Source organism: Zeugodacus cucurbitae, chromosome 4, assembly GCF_028554725.1.
Source record: "Zeugodacus cucurbitae isolate PBARC_wt_2022May chromosome 4, idZeuCucr1.2, whole genome shotgun sequence".
Classification (NCBI taxonomy): Eukaryota; Metazoa; Arthropoda; class Insecta; order Diptera; family Tephritidae; genus Zeugodacus; species Zeugodacus cucurbitae.
This window is the reverse complement of record NC_071669.1, coordinates 34,402,596-34,415,024: the sequence shown is the minus strand read 5'-3', so window position 1 is coordinate 34,415,024 and position 12,429 is coordinate 34,402,596. Positions and strand designations below refer to the sequence as shown.

At 34.9% G+C, this 12,429-nt stretch overlaps 2 long non-coding RNA genes across 2 annotated transcripts; one reads left to right on the top strand and one right to left on the bottom strand.

The window, feature by feature from the left end:
* Positions 1 to 5,698: 5,698 nt before the first annotated feature.
* On the bottom strand, positions 5,699 to 12,000 carry LOC128921383 (uncharacterized). Its single transcript, XR_008470845.1, has 4 exons — positions 11,676 to 12,000; positions 7,757 to 7,793; positions 6,252 to 6,695; positions 5,699 to 6,180 (listed from the first exon to the last, which is right to left on the bottom strand). It is a non-coding gene; the product is annotated as an uncharacterized LOC128921383 (long non-coding RNA).
* LOC114804490 (uncharacterized) lies at positions 8,014 to 9,971 on the top strand. The gene is made up of 3 exons (XR_008470846.1): positions 8,014 to 9,346; positions 9,410 to 9,560; positions 9,614 to 9,971. It is a non-coding gene; the product is annotated as an uncharacterized LOC114804490 (long non-coding RNA).
* Positions 12,001 to 12,429: the final 429 nt, after the last annotated feature.

Sequence of the window (12,429 nt, the reverse complement as noted above, 5' to 3'; positions counted from 1 at the left end):
CGGCTAGTTTTCGAGATATTCGGCTTTAAAGATCAAAAAATCAAAATTTTCAACAAGCAATTTCACGCACTTTAACACATTTTACGCACTTTTTTCAATTTAAATATTTGAAATTACATTACCAACCTTCAATAAAATACAAATTCTACATTTATTTAAAGTTTTTTAAGAAAAATTACTTACTTTCCACGCGAAAAAACTTCGGACACCCCTGGTTTTGGCTCGACCAGGGTTATTTTTAAGCGCGGCCGAAGGCCGCCAATGCAAAAAGGAGTTCTACGCGAAAAAACTTCGGCTCGACTAGGGATATTTTTTAAGCGCAAATACAAATATACAATACAAATATTTCAAAAACTATAAGCCGATGAACAATATGTATATACATATATTCCTTCTCTGGAGAGCCTCCCTATTTATACCGCAATTAGTTGTCCCCTGATCGCCAAAGTAATAGGAATCGTGCCATCTCCCTAAAATAATTTGCGAAATAGCGTCGAGCAGTCCGTATCAAACAAAAAGTGTCAAAAGTTTTGCCAGTAATGCCAAAGAAGAGATCAGAAATTAATACTTCCATTGGTCAATTTGTATAGATGGATGCTTTTCGGTAAAAACTTTTCACATTGTATTTTTTACCGAAAAGCCGTGGATTTTTACCGATTTACGGTACGGTAAAGTAGAAACGGTACAAAAAAGAATGTTGGGGTTTTCGGAAGAAAGTTTCTGCGAAGATTTATGGTCCTCTTAACATTGGCAACGGTGAATACCGTAGGAGATGGGACGGGAGCTGTACGATTTATACGACGACATTGGCATCGTTCAGCGAATAAAAAGACAGCGGCTACGCTGGCTAGGTCATGTTGTACGAATGGATGAAAACACTCCAGCTCTGAAAGTGTTCGATGCAGTACCCGCTGGAGGAAGCCGAGGAAGAGGACGACCTCCACTCCGATGGAAAGACCAAGTGGAAAGTTACCTGGCGTCACTTGGTTTTTCCAGTTGGCGCCAAAAAGCAAAAAGGAGGAATGAGTGGCGTGCTCTGGTGGATTCGGCTATAATCGCTTAAAGCGATTTATATATATGTATATATATATTTGTGGGTAGTGAGAAGTCGATGGAGAAGAAGAACAATGTGCACGGATGGATCGTAGCAAAGGGGGAAGGTGTGAGGGGAAGTTTTCTGGAGGAAACTCTTAATCAGCACCAGCTTTCGTCTACTACATCACTGCAGTGGCTTTCAAGCAGAGGTCGCTACGATCAAAGTAGTAGTGGATACACTGCTCCGTGGTGTGGCCTCCTTTAGAGAGGTATGCATTAGGGTGGAGCGATTTTTATTTACTTTTTAGTTTTGCTTCGGCATACCCTTAGAAAGTTACTGTTTTAGGTAAAAACTAAACACAAGAAAAATCAGTAAGTTCATGCTATGTGTAGAGGTGCTCCCATCGACATTTTATAAACGCTATTTGATGTTCTAAGCGTTGCTATGTTAAAAAATATAGAAATAAATGGCCTTAAAATATGCGTGTAATATTATGACATTTCAAATCTAAATCAGTAAAGCTGAATGAATTAGCTGATCATGCCTGTTGTGAATACAGGCCAAAGGTCGTGTATTTTCGTCTGATGGAGGAGGAACTCCCCAGGTCATTGCAGTGGTTTATCTGTCAATTGCATTCAAATTAGTTACCACTACGACATATTTTATTACATCTAGGGATGCAAACGGTGTATCGATGTTTTTGAAACATCGATGTTTTCGTCAAAAAGAATCGATGTTAGCCATCGATGTCTCGAATCTAAAAATATCGATGCATCGATGTCGCTTTCAACGATGTTTTATGTCGATGTTTTATATAAAAAATTTACTTCACACCTTCTCACTTTTTCGGGTATCAACCCGAAACCCTCTATTTGGATACGCTTTATTACATTGGAATAAGATTTTTATAAAATACGGAGAATTCGTTAAGGGAATGTGCACTTGGACCTACTTCTGGCGTAGGCTACTGCGTTTGATCAGAGATTCAAATTACTTCATTTTAAAGATGCTAGGTCTAAAGGAAATACTTTTTTTTTTGTTTCATAGAAAATTAATCGCGCTGATACAACGGAATCTTCGGATGAGTGAACCAGAATAAACATCTGGTCCACCAAAAGGTGAAATGTAAGCTGTCAAATTTATCTACAATTACAGGGACGAAAGGTTGAGGAGAAAGTGTATCTCTGCTGTTACCCCTACCAATCAGAAGCCAATAGAGTTTGGGTTGACATGAATACTGTGTTTCCGGAGTTCTATAAATAGGCTTATTAATATTTACACATTGTAGCCTCTTCAGTGCCGAGTAAACGACTGTTTTCTAAACCCAATATCGTTTCCATATCGTTGTTTTGAAATTCTGTTATTTATTGAGAAAAAACTTTAACAGATATATAATGCTAAGTGAAATAAAATGTATCAACTTAAGGCGTACTACATTTCATTTATTTATGATTCTGCTTCTGTATCCCTTAGCTTTTCACACTAAATTTAAAATAACTTAAAAAAGTTCAAAAATACATCGATGTTTCGATGTATTGATGTTTTAATGGCCGATGTTTTTGATTTCGATGGGTTTTAAAGAAACATCGATACATCGAACCATCGATGTTTCATTTTACGATGTTTGCATCCCTAATTACATCTAGACGGAAAAACTACGGGCCTAAATGCTTCTCGAGCGCCATCCGATCTCAATTATAAATTTGTCTAACAAGGCCGATAGTTGAATTTATCGTTATACCTACAATACTACCTGAAATAAATATGACCGCTATTGGACTGGTATATTTTCTTCTAATTTAGCTAATATGGAACTTGAAGCCCTTAACTATTCTAGATGGCTAATAATAGCTAATCGAATTATAAGAAGCATTGAGTGCAGTTTGTGGTGAAAATAAACGAGATGGTTTCATTGATATCGCGTCAACGAAAACCTTATTTCAATACAAAAAAAGTTTGATGTGTAAATAGTATTTTAAGCAATGTAAGAAAATGTTTTTCTTAATGAATCTTTAAAATGTCATTTTTTTATTTACACTGCCGTTATATGGGAAAGAACTTGCATTCAATTGTCAAAATTTACATAAATTGAAAGCCGTGACGTAGGCTGCAGACAACTTGATATTCAACTTTATTATATTGTACTTTCAGAGATGCCGTCGTCAAAAAACTTCTCAAAATACTCTCTTCCTTGAAAGTTTTAGAAGAAATAAATTATTTAATGAAAAAATATGAGTTGAAAGAAAATACTGGATGAAACCGTTATTAGTAAAAAGTTTTGTAAACACATAGACGTAAACATGTTATTATAGTATGTTTACATATGAAAATAATCTCGTTCTAATCTCGTTCGATAGTCTAACCGTTTACATATAGCCAAATGAGATTATCAATTGTCAAATGTGTTGTATTTGTTGTTTCTCTCGCTGTCGGCCATTTTTGTTTACATTTTCATTTGACATTTCTCCTCTTCTTCGCAAAATTATCGATAAAACTAGGAATAACATCGAAAATCTAGTTGTATAAAATTAGATAATTTTATAATCTCGGATTATCAAGAGAGGAATTTTGTATGAGAAATATCGTTTCTTAATTACAGATTATCGAGTTAAGCTCGTAAATGGAGATAATCTCGTTATATGTAAACATAGTATTAGGCGTGTTTTATTTGACCACCACAAGCAATAGCATGGACAAATACGCACTTAGCTTATTTCCTATATTCGCTTTAAAATTAATTGCGTTATCAATGCGGGCCAGAATTCTCAGCTGATATGTAATTTATTAGAAAACACGGTTAAATTTATAAATCAAATTTAAGTTTTGTTGACCGCTTTTCTATATATAATATTCTTTTAAAGAATCTACAATCATTATTAGAACCGGGATAGAATCGATAGAATTTAAAATTTTGGTTTGTTTACATTTGTATCTGTCAAAATTGGGTTTCCCGTTATTGCCAACTAATTTTTTTTGGAAAAAACCTAACTATTGTGAATGAAAAAACGCGATGAACTGGCAATGCCTCTAGTTCAATATGCAAGCTATTATAGCTTATGACAAGAAAACATAATTATGTTGACTAAGTCTTCCATACAAAATAAGATAATAGTTTAATTTGCTGGTCAAATAAAACACGCCTAATTTTATTTACTGGATGAAACCGTTATTAGTAACAAGGTTTGTAAACACATACATATGTATTACTACTTTTTGATATTTTTTATAAATGTACATATACATGTTATTTTTATTGAAAAGGATGGAACACGACTGCACTTTAACAAAATAACAAGAATATTCATATTTATAAATGTGCGCAAAATCGGCTGAAAAAAGGGACACGGTAATGCGGGAAGCTATCACCCTCAAAACGAAATTGTGTGTTACGTTAAGGAAGATGATACTGGAGATTCATATAAATCAATGGAGTTTTTATCCAGTGTTTCTAGAAGCACTTTAGGTTTATTCGTACCTGAAGTGTTGGATGCAATATACGAAAGCCTTCGACCAGTTTAGTTAAAGGTAATACAGATATTGAATTAACAAAACTGTTTCAGTTTATTATTTCAAAGGTTATTCCTGATCATCAATTTGAAACACTTCCCTGCAAGACGGGTAACTTTCAGCTTACATGTTACTCTAAACATTCACAAAAACCTTTATTCCTTCCTTGTATTTGTGACGTGCGCGCTTTGCTGCACAGAAGCTGGTGAGTATCTTAGCTGCTACAAGATAGTGATCCGAGTAGGATTTTACGACCGTTGTGCCAAAGACACCTTCTTACTCACCCTAGCGTTGAAATCACCAGCACCATTTTGATATCGTGTCAGGGCCAGAAGCTCTTAGAAAGTATTTTTGGTCACATGGTCCTTCTTTTCCGTCGAGGCGTGGGCGCAAATAAGAGCTATGTTGAAGAATCTCGCTTTGATACGGATTGTAGCTAGACGTTCATCCACCGGAGTGATTGCCAGGACTCCAACACCAAATTTGCGCTCCGTTATATGGCCGCTTTTGTATACGTCACAAGCACCCACCTTCTTCCGTCCATCGCATTTCTTGGATAGCGGTGATGTCAGCCTTTATTCTTACGATGACATCAACCTGCTGGGCAGAGGCACTAATTCGTAGTCCTTTATTCTTTTGCAGTGGTCGTCATCAAAATTGGGGTCTCTCATCCGAGGCTGTTGCTTTAATGTGGTGGGTCCCAAACCCTACGCATAAGCGGGATTCACCTTCTCACCTTAGCTCGCCTCCAAACGGATGTGTGTTGACCACCAAGAGCTACTTGGTCTAAGACCGGAAGTCGTGAGCTGCTTGAGCCACATGCAAAAGAATCGTCCCTGGCCACTCCCAACTGAATGACTGTCAGGAACTTTCCTCACTTTCCTCACTTACGTCAACTTCTAAACATGACCCCAATCTACAAATCGGTTTACTTACCTTTAAAATCACTTTCCTTTGTATTTATTCTATAAAAATAAATAAATTAGTTAATTTTTACAATAAAAATTACCAAAAAAGACGCCTACCTGTTTACACGCCAAATTTTTTCACAAAATATTGGTATTTGCTTCTACAATGAATTACGTCTTCTTAAAAAAAAAAACATGTGTATTCCCTGCAAGACGGATAGAGTTACTTATCTTATGTTCCAGTTGCTACCAGTAAAAATAAGCCCGTATATTTATTTTTCTCTCTAAAATTTTAGTAGTCACCTCGTTTCGTTTAGAAATAAAAAAGAAGTTTATAGTTTTTTATTTTTATTTATTTAATTGCATGAGGTATTTACATTTATAAATTAGTATGGTTTATTATTATTATAGATTCATTAATTTAAAGTTTCGCATTTCAGTACAAAGTAAACTGTAATTTTTAGCTTTCACTACTATTACGATTGCTACGTTACAAATATTCGTACATACATTTGTATGTGTATAGGTGCTAATTTAACAATAATTTACATTTAAATTAATAAATTTAGTGCTATTGCGAACGTTAAAAATTTATACTATCCATTGTGTAATTGTAGATCCAAAGGAATCATAGGAGAAGCTGTGTTTAGCATGTCGAAAATAAGTAGTGAAACTGCTATTCCAAGCAGTGCGCCATTTGGCGCAAGTATTAATACTAATATTCATGCTCTATTAAATAATAAGAATATCAAAATTATTGTTTTGTTTTAGTTTTGCGATTAAATTCATTTCAATAATACCTGTTGTTGTTGTATATTTCGTGTTGTAATTCTAGCTGCACGATTTTTGTTACTTTCTGACACAAAGGACTACGAGTGCTTCTTCCATCATACGGCGAATTCTAGTTCGAATTTGTGTTGAACTTGTATTTGAATTGTATTGTGTTGAAGATTAGGATTCCCCGCACCCATACCAAGTATAGCTACCTTCCTATATGGGAGTAATACTTTATCTCCGCTTTGTTGTTCCGAATTCTGTTTATTTTTTTTTACCATAAGCATCCATTACGTTGTTATTATTGCAATGTTGGTGTATATTAAAGCAATCTAATCTGTTTCTATGAGTCCTCCGCCTGGATTCGCTATTGTTGTACTATCGTTTTTTTTTTTTATACTCTCGCAACAAAAGTTGATAAAAGAGTATTATAGTTTTGTCCACATAACGGTTGTTTGTAAGTCATAAAACTAAACGAGTTAGATATAGGGCTATATATGTATACCAAAGTGATCAGGGTGACGAGTAAAGCTCAAATCCGGATGTCTGTTTGTCCGTCTGTCCGTCCGTGCAAGCTGTAACTTGAGTAAAAATTGAGATATTTTAATGAAACTTGGAACACGTGTTCCTTGGCACCATAAGAAGGTTAAGTTCGAAGATGGGCGGAATCGGACCACTGCCACGCCCACAAAATGGCGATAACCAAAAACACATAAAGAGCTATAACTAAGCCATAAATAAAGTTATGAAAATAAAATTTGGAACATAGGATCGCATTAGGGAGGGGCACATTTGAGTGTAATTTTTTTGAAAAAGTGGGCGTGACCCCGCCCCCAAATAGGTTTTTTGTATATATCTTGCAAACCAATAAAGCTATATAAACCAAACTTTCTGCAGTCGTTTCTTTTAGCCGTTTCCTTATACAGTCCAAAAATGAAAGAAATCGGATAATAACCACGCCCACCTCCCATACAAAGGTTAGGTTGTTAATGACTAAAAGTGCGTTAACTCACTAACGAGAAATGTCAGAAACACCAAATTTTACATAAGAAATGGCAGAAGGAGGCTGCACTGAGATTTTTTTTACAAAATGGACAATGGGCGTGGCGTCGCCCACTTATGGGTCAAAAACCATATCTCAAGAACTACTCAACAGATTTCAATGAAATTCGGTATATAAAATTTTCTTGACACCCTGATGACACTAGTGGAATATGGGCAAAATCGGTTCACAACTACGCCTACTTCCCATATTACTCAATTTTGAATCCTTCTGATTCGTTCGCTTTATAATGTATACATAAGGAACCGATAAAGATAGCGAAATAAAACTTTACACAAATACTGTATTTGAGCATCACTTGTGACCTCACTTGTGGAAAAATTGTCAAAATCGAACCACGACTTTTCAAGGCCCCTGATATCAAACATGAAGAACTCAGTGCCTAAGGGTAATTTTTTACCGAAAATCTCTAAATAAATTGCGAGAATATAAAATGTTCGGTTGCACCCGAACTTAGCCTTTCCTTACTTGTTGTTTTTGTTTTTCTTCCGAAGTTTGCAAATATCTGAAAAGTGTAATAAAAAGATAAAAGTAAGCTGTATATGAAAGTATATTCTAAAAAAGTGTGAGTGTGTGGCAACTTAAAAACAATTTCTTTCCCGTGTAACGTCCGGGTAAAAGCAGAAAAACTATGTATGTGTAGTGGTGTATGCCTAGCAAGTCATGGGTACTGAAACTTCAACACATTCAATATGTAAATAATTGTTGAATAGAATAAAATCATCTTGACTCAAATTGTAATAAATTTTCCATACAGATATTTCTAACCTCATACGACACGTTAAAGGTACGAAACCTAATTGGTGTCGCTTATACCGAAAATACATGTGCAGAATTCTGCATGCAGAAAAAAATTGTACTGATTTAGCAGTTCGGTTTCTGCACCTCAATGCAGATCTGCATGGCATGTGAAATTTTAATTTATCTACGCAGAGGCGGTGCTGACAACATTCAAATATTTAATTTTTGAGCAATGTCTGGCAGCATAGTGAATTGCGCTCAGCTGTTCAATGAATACAAACAAAATAAACAAAAAAACCCAAAAAACACAAACGATTTTAAAAAAAAGGAAGAAAAATTAATTGATTTCGTTAGAGAAAACCGATGGGGAAACTTTAGTATAGTATCCCCCGATTTCAGGGTAAAAATGAGTATGGTTGGAAAGAGGACGATCTCCAGATTACGAATATATATAATAGTTGACTTAGACTTATAGTTTTCGAGATATTCGCATTTAAAGTTGAAAATTTCATAAATTTTATGTGGCGATATTTCGATTATTAGTTAACTTTTAATTTATATAATGCGCTTATTATACACTAACACTTCACTAAATTGTTTCCACATACTTATTTTATAACAATTGGTTTAATATTTGCTTTAAATAAGCATTTTAATTTTTGCACAATTTTGTTTATATGCACAATAACCATGTTGACAGATATCAAGTGTTGCCATAAGCAAACAAATAAAAATAAAAATAATAATCTTTCGCGTATTGCTTTTTTCTGCAATTGCGGCCTTCGGCCGCCCTTTTGGAAAAGAACTCTGGTCCACCCAATATCATGGTTTTTCAAGAAACAGGAATAAATGTATTATAAATCATGTAATTTTTTATTAACTTTTATTCGTTTGTAAAATATGTAGATTTGGCAACACTTGATATCTGTCAACATGGTTATTGTGCATATAAACAAAATTGTGCAAAAATTTAAATGTTTATTTAAAGCAAATATTAAACCAATTGATATAAAATAAGTATGTGGAAACAATTTAGTGAAGTATTAGTGTATAATAAGCGCATTATATAAATTAAAAGTTAACTAATAATCGAAATATCGCCACATAAAATTTGTGAAATTTTCAACTTTAAATGCGAATATCTCAAAAACTATAAGTCTCCTGCGGCAACTATTATATATATTCGTAATCTGAAGATCGTCCTCTTTCCAACCATACCCATTCTGAAATCGGGGGATACTATACTAAAGCCGACCCAAACCGATTTCCTGAGGGACGCAAAATTTAAGGAGCTGTCGGAAAAATTGAATATACCAGGTAAATTTTTAAATTTATAACCTAATGGAAACTTCAAATTTATGCATGTTTGAATATTTTAAGGTGAGAAGCGAAAGGTCCGTTGGGGAACATTATGAGACACATTTTATAAGGATTTGAAAGAAAACCATCGGGAAGCGGCGCGGATTCGCCAAACAAAACGTGGAAGTGGATGTTTGATGTTTTTAAAGGATGTTCAAAAGGACAATTTGAAGTAAGTTTTGTATACTTGTTTTTGTATAATTGTATTGTTTATTATATATGCAGTTTCAGAACACAAGGCAATTATGACACAGTGGTGATAGGGGGAGACGACTCCTTCCTGAGCGACTTCTGTGAATCCGCCTGTAAAAGCGTAAATTTAACAACTTCACCGCAGACACAGCACATACACAGACTGGACGAAAGCGCAAACTTGAACAATTGATTGAAAGCTCTAATATAGACTTTCAAAGAGTAACATCATTAGCCGAAGAAATATTGGTCGGTGGCACGGAGAGAAAGCCTTGCAAAGCAGGCTGATACGGCTAATTTCTCAAGTGTGGAGAAGTCCGAGTTACAACTCCAAATGACTCAAACATTCCATCAAATTTTGACCAATCGTAGACAATAAGTTCTTTTATGTAATAAAATTGTTTATACCTATTATAACATTTTTAATTCAAATTTTGTATAACATAAATTATTTTAAATAAAAATCTATGCATTTTAAATATAGAAAAAACTATAAATTATTTATTTATTTATTTTGTTATTGTTGTTTTTGTTATTTCAATGCAAACATTTTTGAGGAATGCGGGTTATGTAAAACCGACACATTTATTATATTATTTCCTTATTTATAATTTTTAAGAAGATCTCGGGCATCAAACGTACTCTGTTGTAATGGCGCTACAAATTGTCTTCACTGTCCTTCAATTAGAATGCCACTTTCATTTGCGCCGTCAACGAAGTTGTTGGGACAATAGAATTCGGAGTTATGAAACTTTACAAAATTATGGCAAATTAATGTAGCTCTTACTATTATATATATATTGGCATTTTCGGGAAACACATCCAAATAATTATTGAGAACTCGCCATCTAGCCACTAAAATGGCAAAGGTATTTTCAATTGTAACTCGCGCTCTGGATAAACATTTATTGAAGTGGGCTTTGTTAGCTTTACACTTTCCCGGATATGGCCTCATTAAATGTTTTGTCAACGGAAAAGCAGCATCACTCGCATAATAAAATGGGAATTTTACCGCACTACGCGGAAGGTTTTCTGCTTCTGGTAGGATATTGATCCGTTTAACATTCTATTGCCATAACCACTGATTTTTAACACTCCGCCATCACTTTGGCTTCCGTAAGCCCCTATGTCTACTGCGGTGAATGTATATTTGCTATCACACACCGCTAATAACACAATACTAAAATATTGCTTATAATTGAAATACAGTGATCCGGATTGTCGCGGACACTTAATTTGTACATGTTTGCCGTCAACAACTCCTACAACATGAGGCATTCCTGTCTTGAGGTAAAATGAATCGCCTATTTTCCTCTACTCATGTTCATTTGGTTGCGCCAAATATATACCTGGAAGTTCATCTAAAATGGCTGCGCATGTTTCTAATAAAATTTTACCATTTGTCGATACTGCTACTCTGAAAGCCCAAGCCAACATTTGGCGACAAACTCCCTTGGCCAAATTTATCTACATATACTACTATTATAAAGAGAAAAGACTTGAATGTATGTTTGTATTGAATAAACTCGAAAACTACTGTGCTGTCAAAAATTCTTTCACCATTGGAAATCGACATTCACCCCGAGTAACATAGACTATATTTATTGCTAGAATCTCCACATTCTGGAAATAGTTCCCAGGTATCAAAAAGTGAGCCAGAGAGTCGAGTTACGAACGCTCGCAGCTGCTTGCTGAACAAAATTTCAAAACCTGCAAAGTACGCACTTGAGAGCCGAGTACGGAGCATATGCAGCGGCTTGAAGAACAAAATATTAGTAATATACAAGCTCGCGCTAGGCCGTCGAACTCTTAGCGTTCCCAACGCCTTCATATTCAGAGAGAAAGACAACGGACACAAAAGACTAGAGGTCGTAATCAAGTTTTAGCTCATTGCAAATAAAATATAATTCCATGTTCGAATTTTCTTCATTTTACTTTTTTTTTTTAAATGAACTCACGCAAGAAACGGCAAAGTACATACATTTGTATGTGTGTATAAGTGTGTAAAAACTTATAACTTTTGTTTATTTAAGCCCGTGCGAAGCCGGAGTGGTCTGCTAGTTTATTATAAAATTTACAAACAAAATTTACTTACACTAATGTTATTGCCAGCCGACATTCTGCTGGTATTGAGCGTCGTATATGGAATCGTTTTGTTATACGCGTTTTAATTAAGTTTAGAAGTAGATTAAATTGTTCCACTTGCATTGGAACTGAGAGGAGTCATTGTTTTTTATATGGGTATATAAATTATTGAAAAATCCAAGCAGTTCTCTCTCATTTTCCGTATATATGGGAATCGTCCATACCCGTATTTTTCTATCACTTAATGCGCACAAACTTAAAGTATTATTTAATTTCTTTTTGGCTGCTCGAACTAAAAGCAATTGTTGCAATCTTTTTTTTTCTTTATACTTCCATTTTCCAATTTCAATTTCAATAATTTACTGCCGTCAGCTGTTTGGAAAATTTACTACAAATGTATTTTGGCTGGAAAAATTTGTGCAGATCTGCATGCAGAATATCTGCACATGTATTTTCGGCATTATGGTAGCTGCGCAGAACTCTCGAAGGGATAGGAGTATGTGCTGCAAGGAAATCCAGAATTATGGACGCAAATCATTTACACACCAGATATTAGGTTGAATGTCACATTTTTACGTGCAATTAAACTATTTGGTCAACACAATTAAGTGAAGCATTGGAACGACATGGTTTAGGTGCTTTTGTAACCGTTTATCATCGCGACGTGTGTCAACCGGGTTTTGCCAATGGGCAGAGGGCAAAGCAGATGCAGAATTTCTTGACTTACCGGCAGTACCATTAGCAGCTAAAACATAGAAATCAGA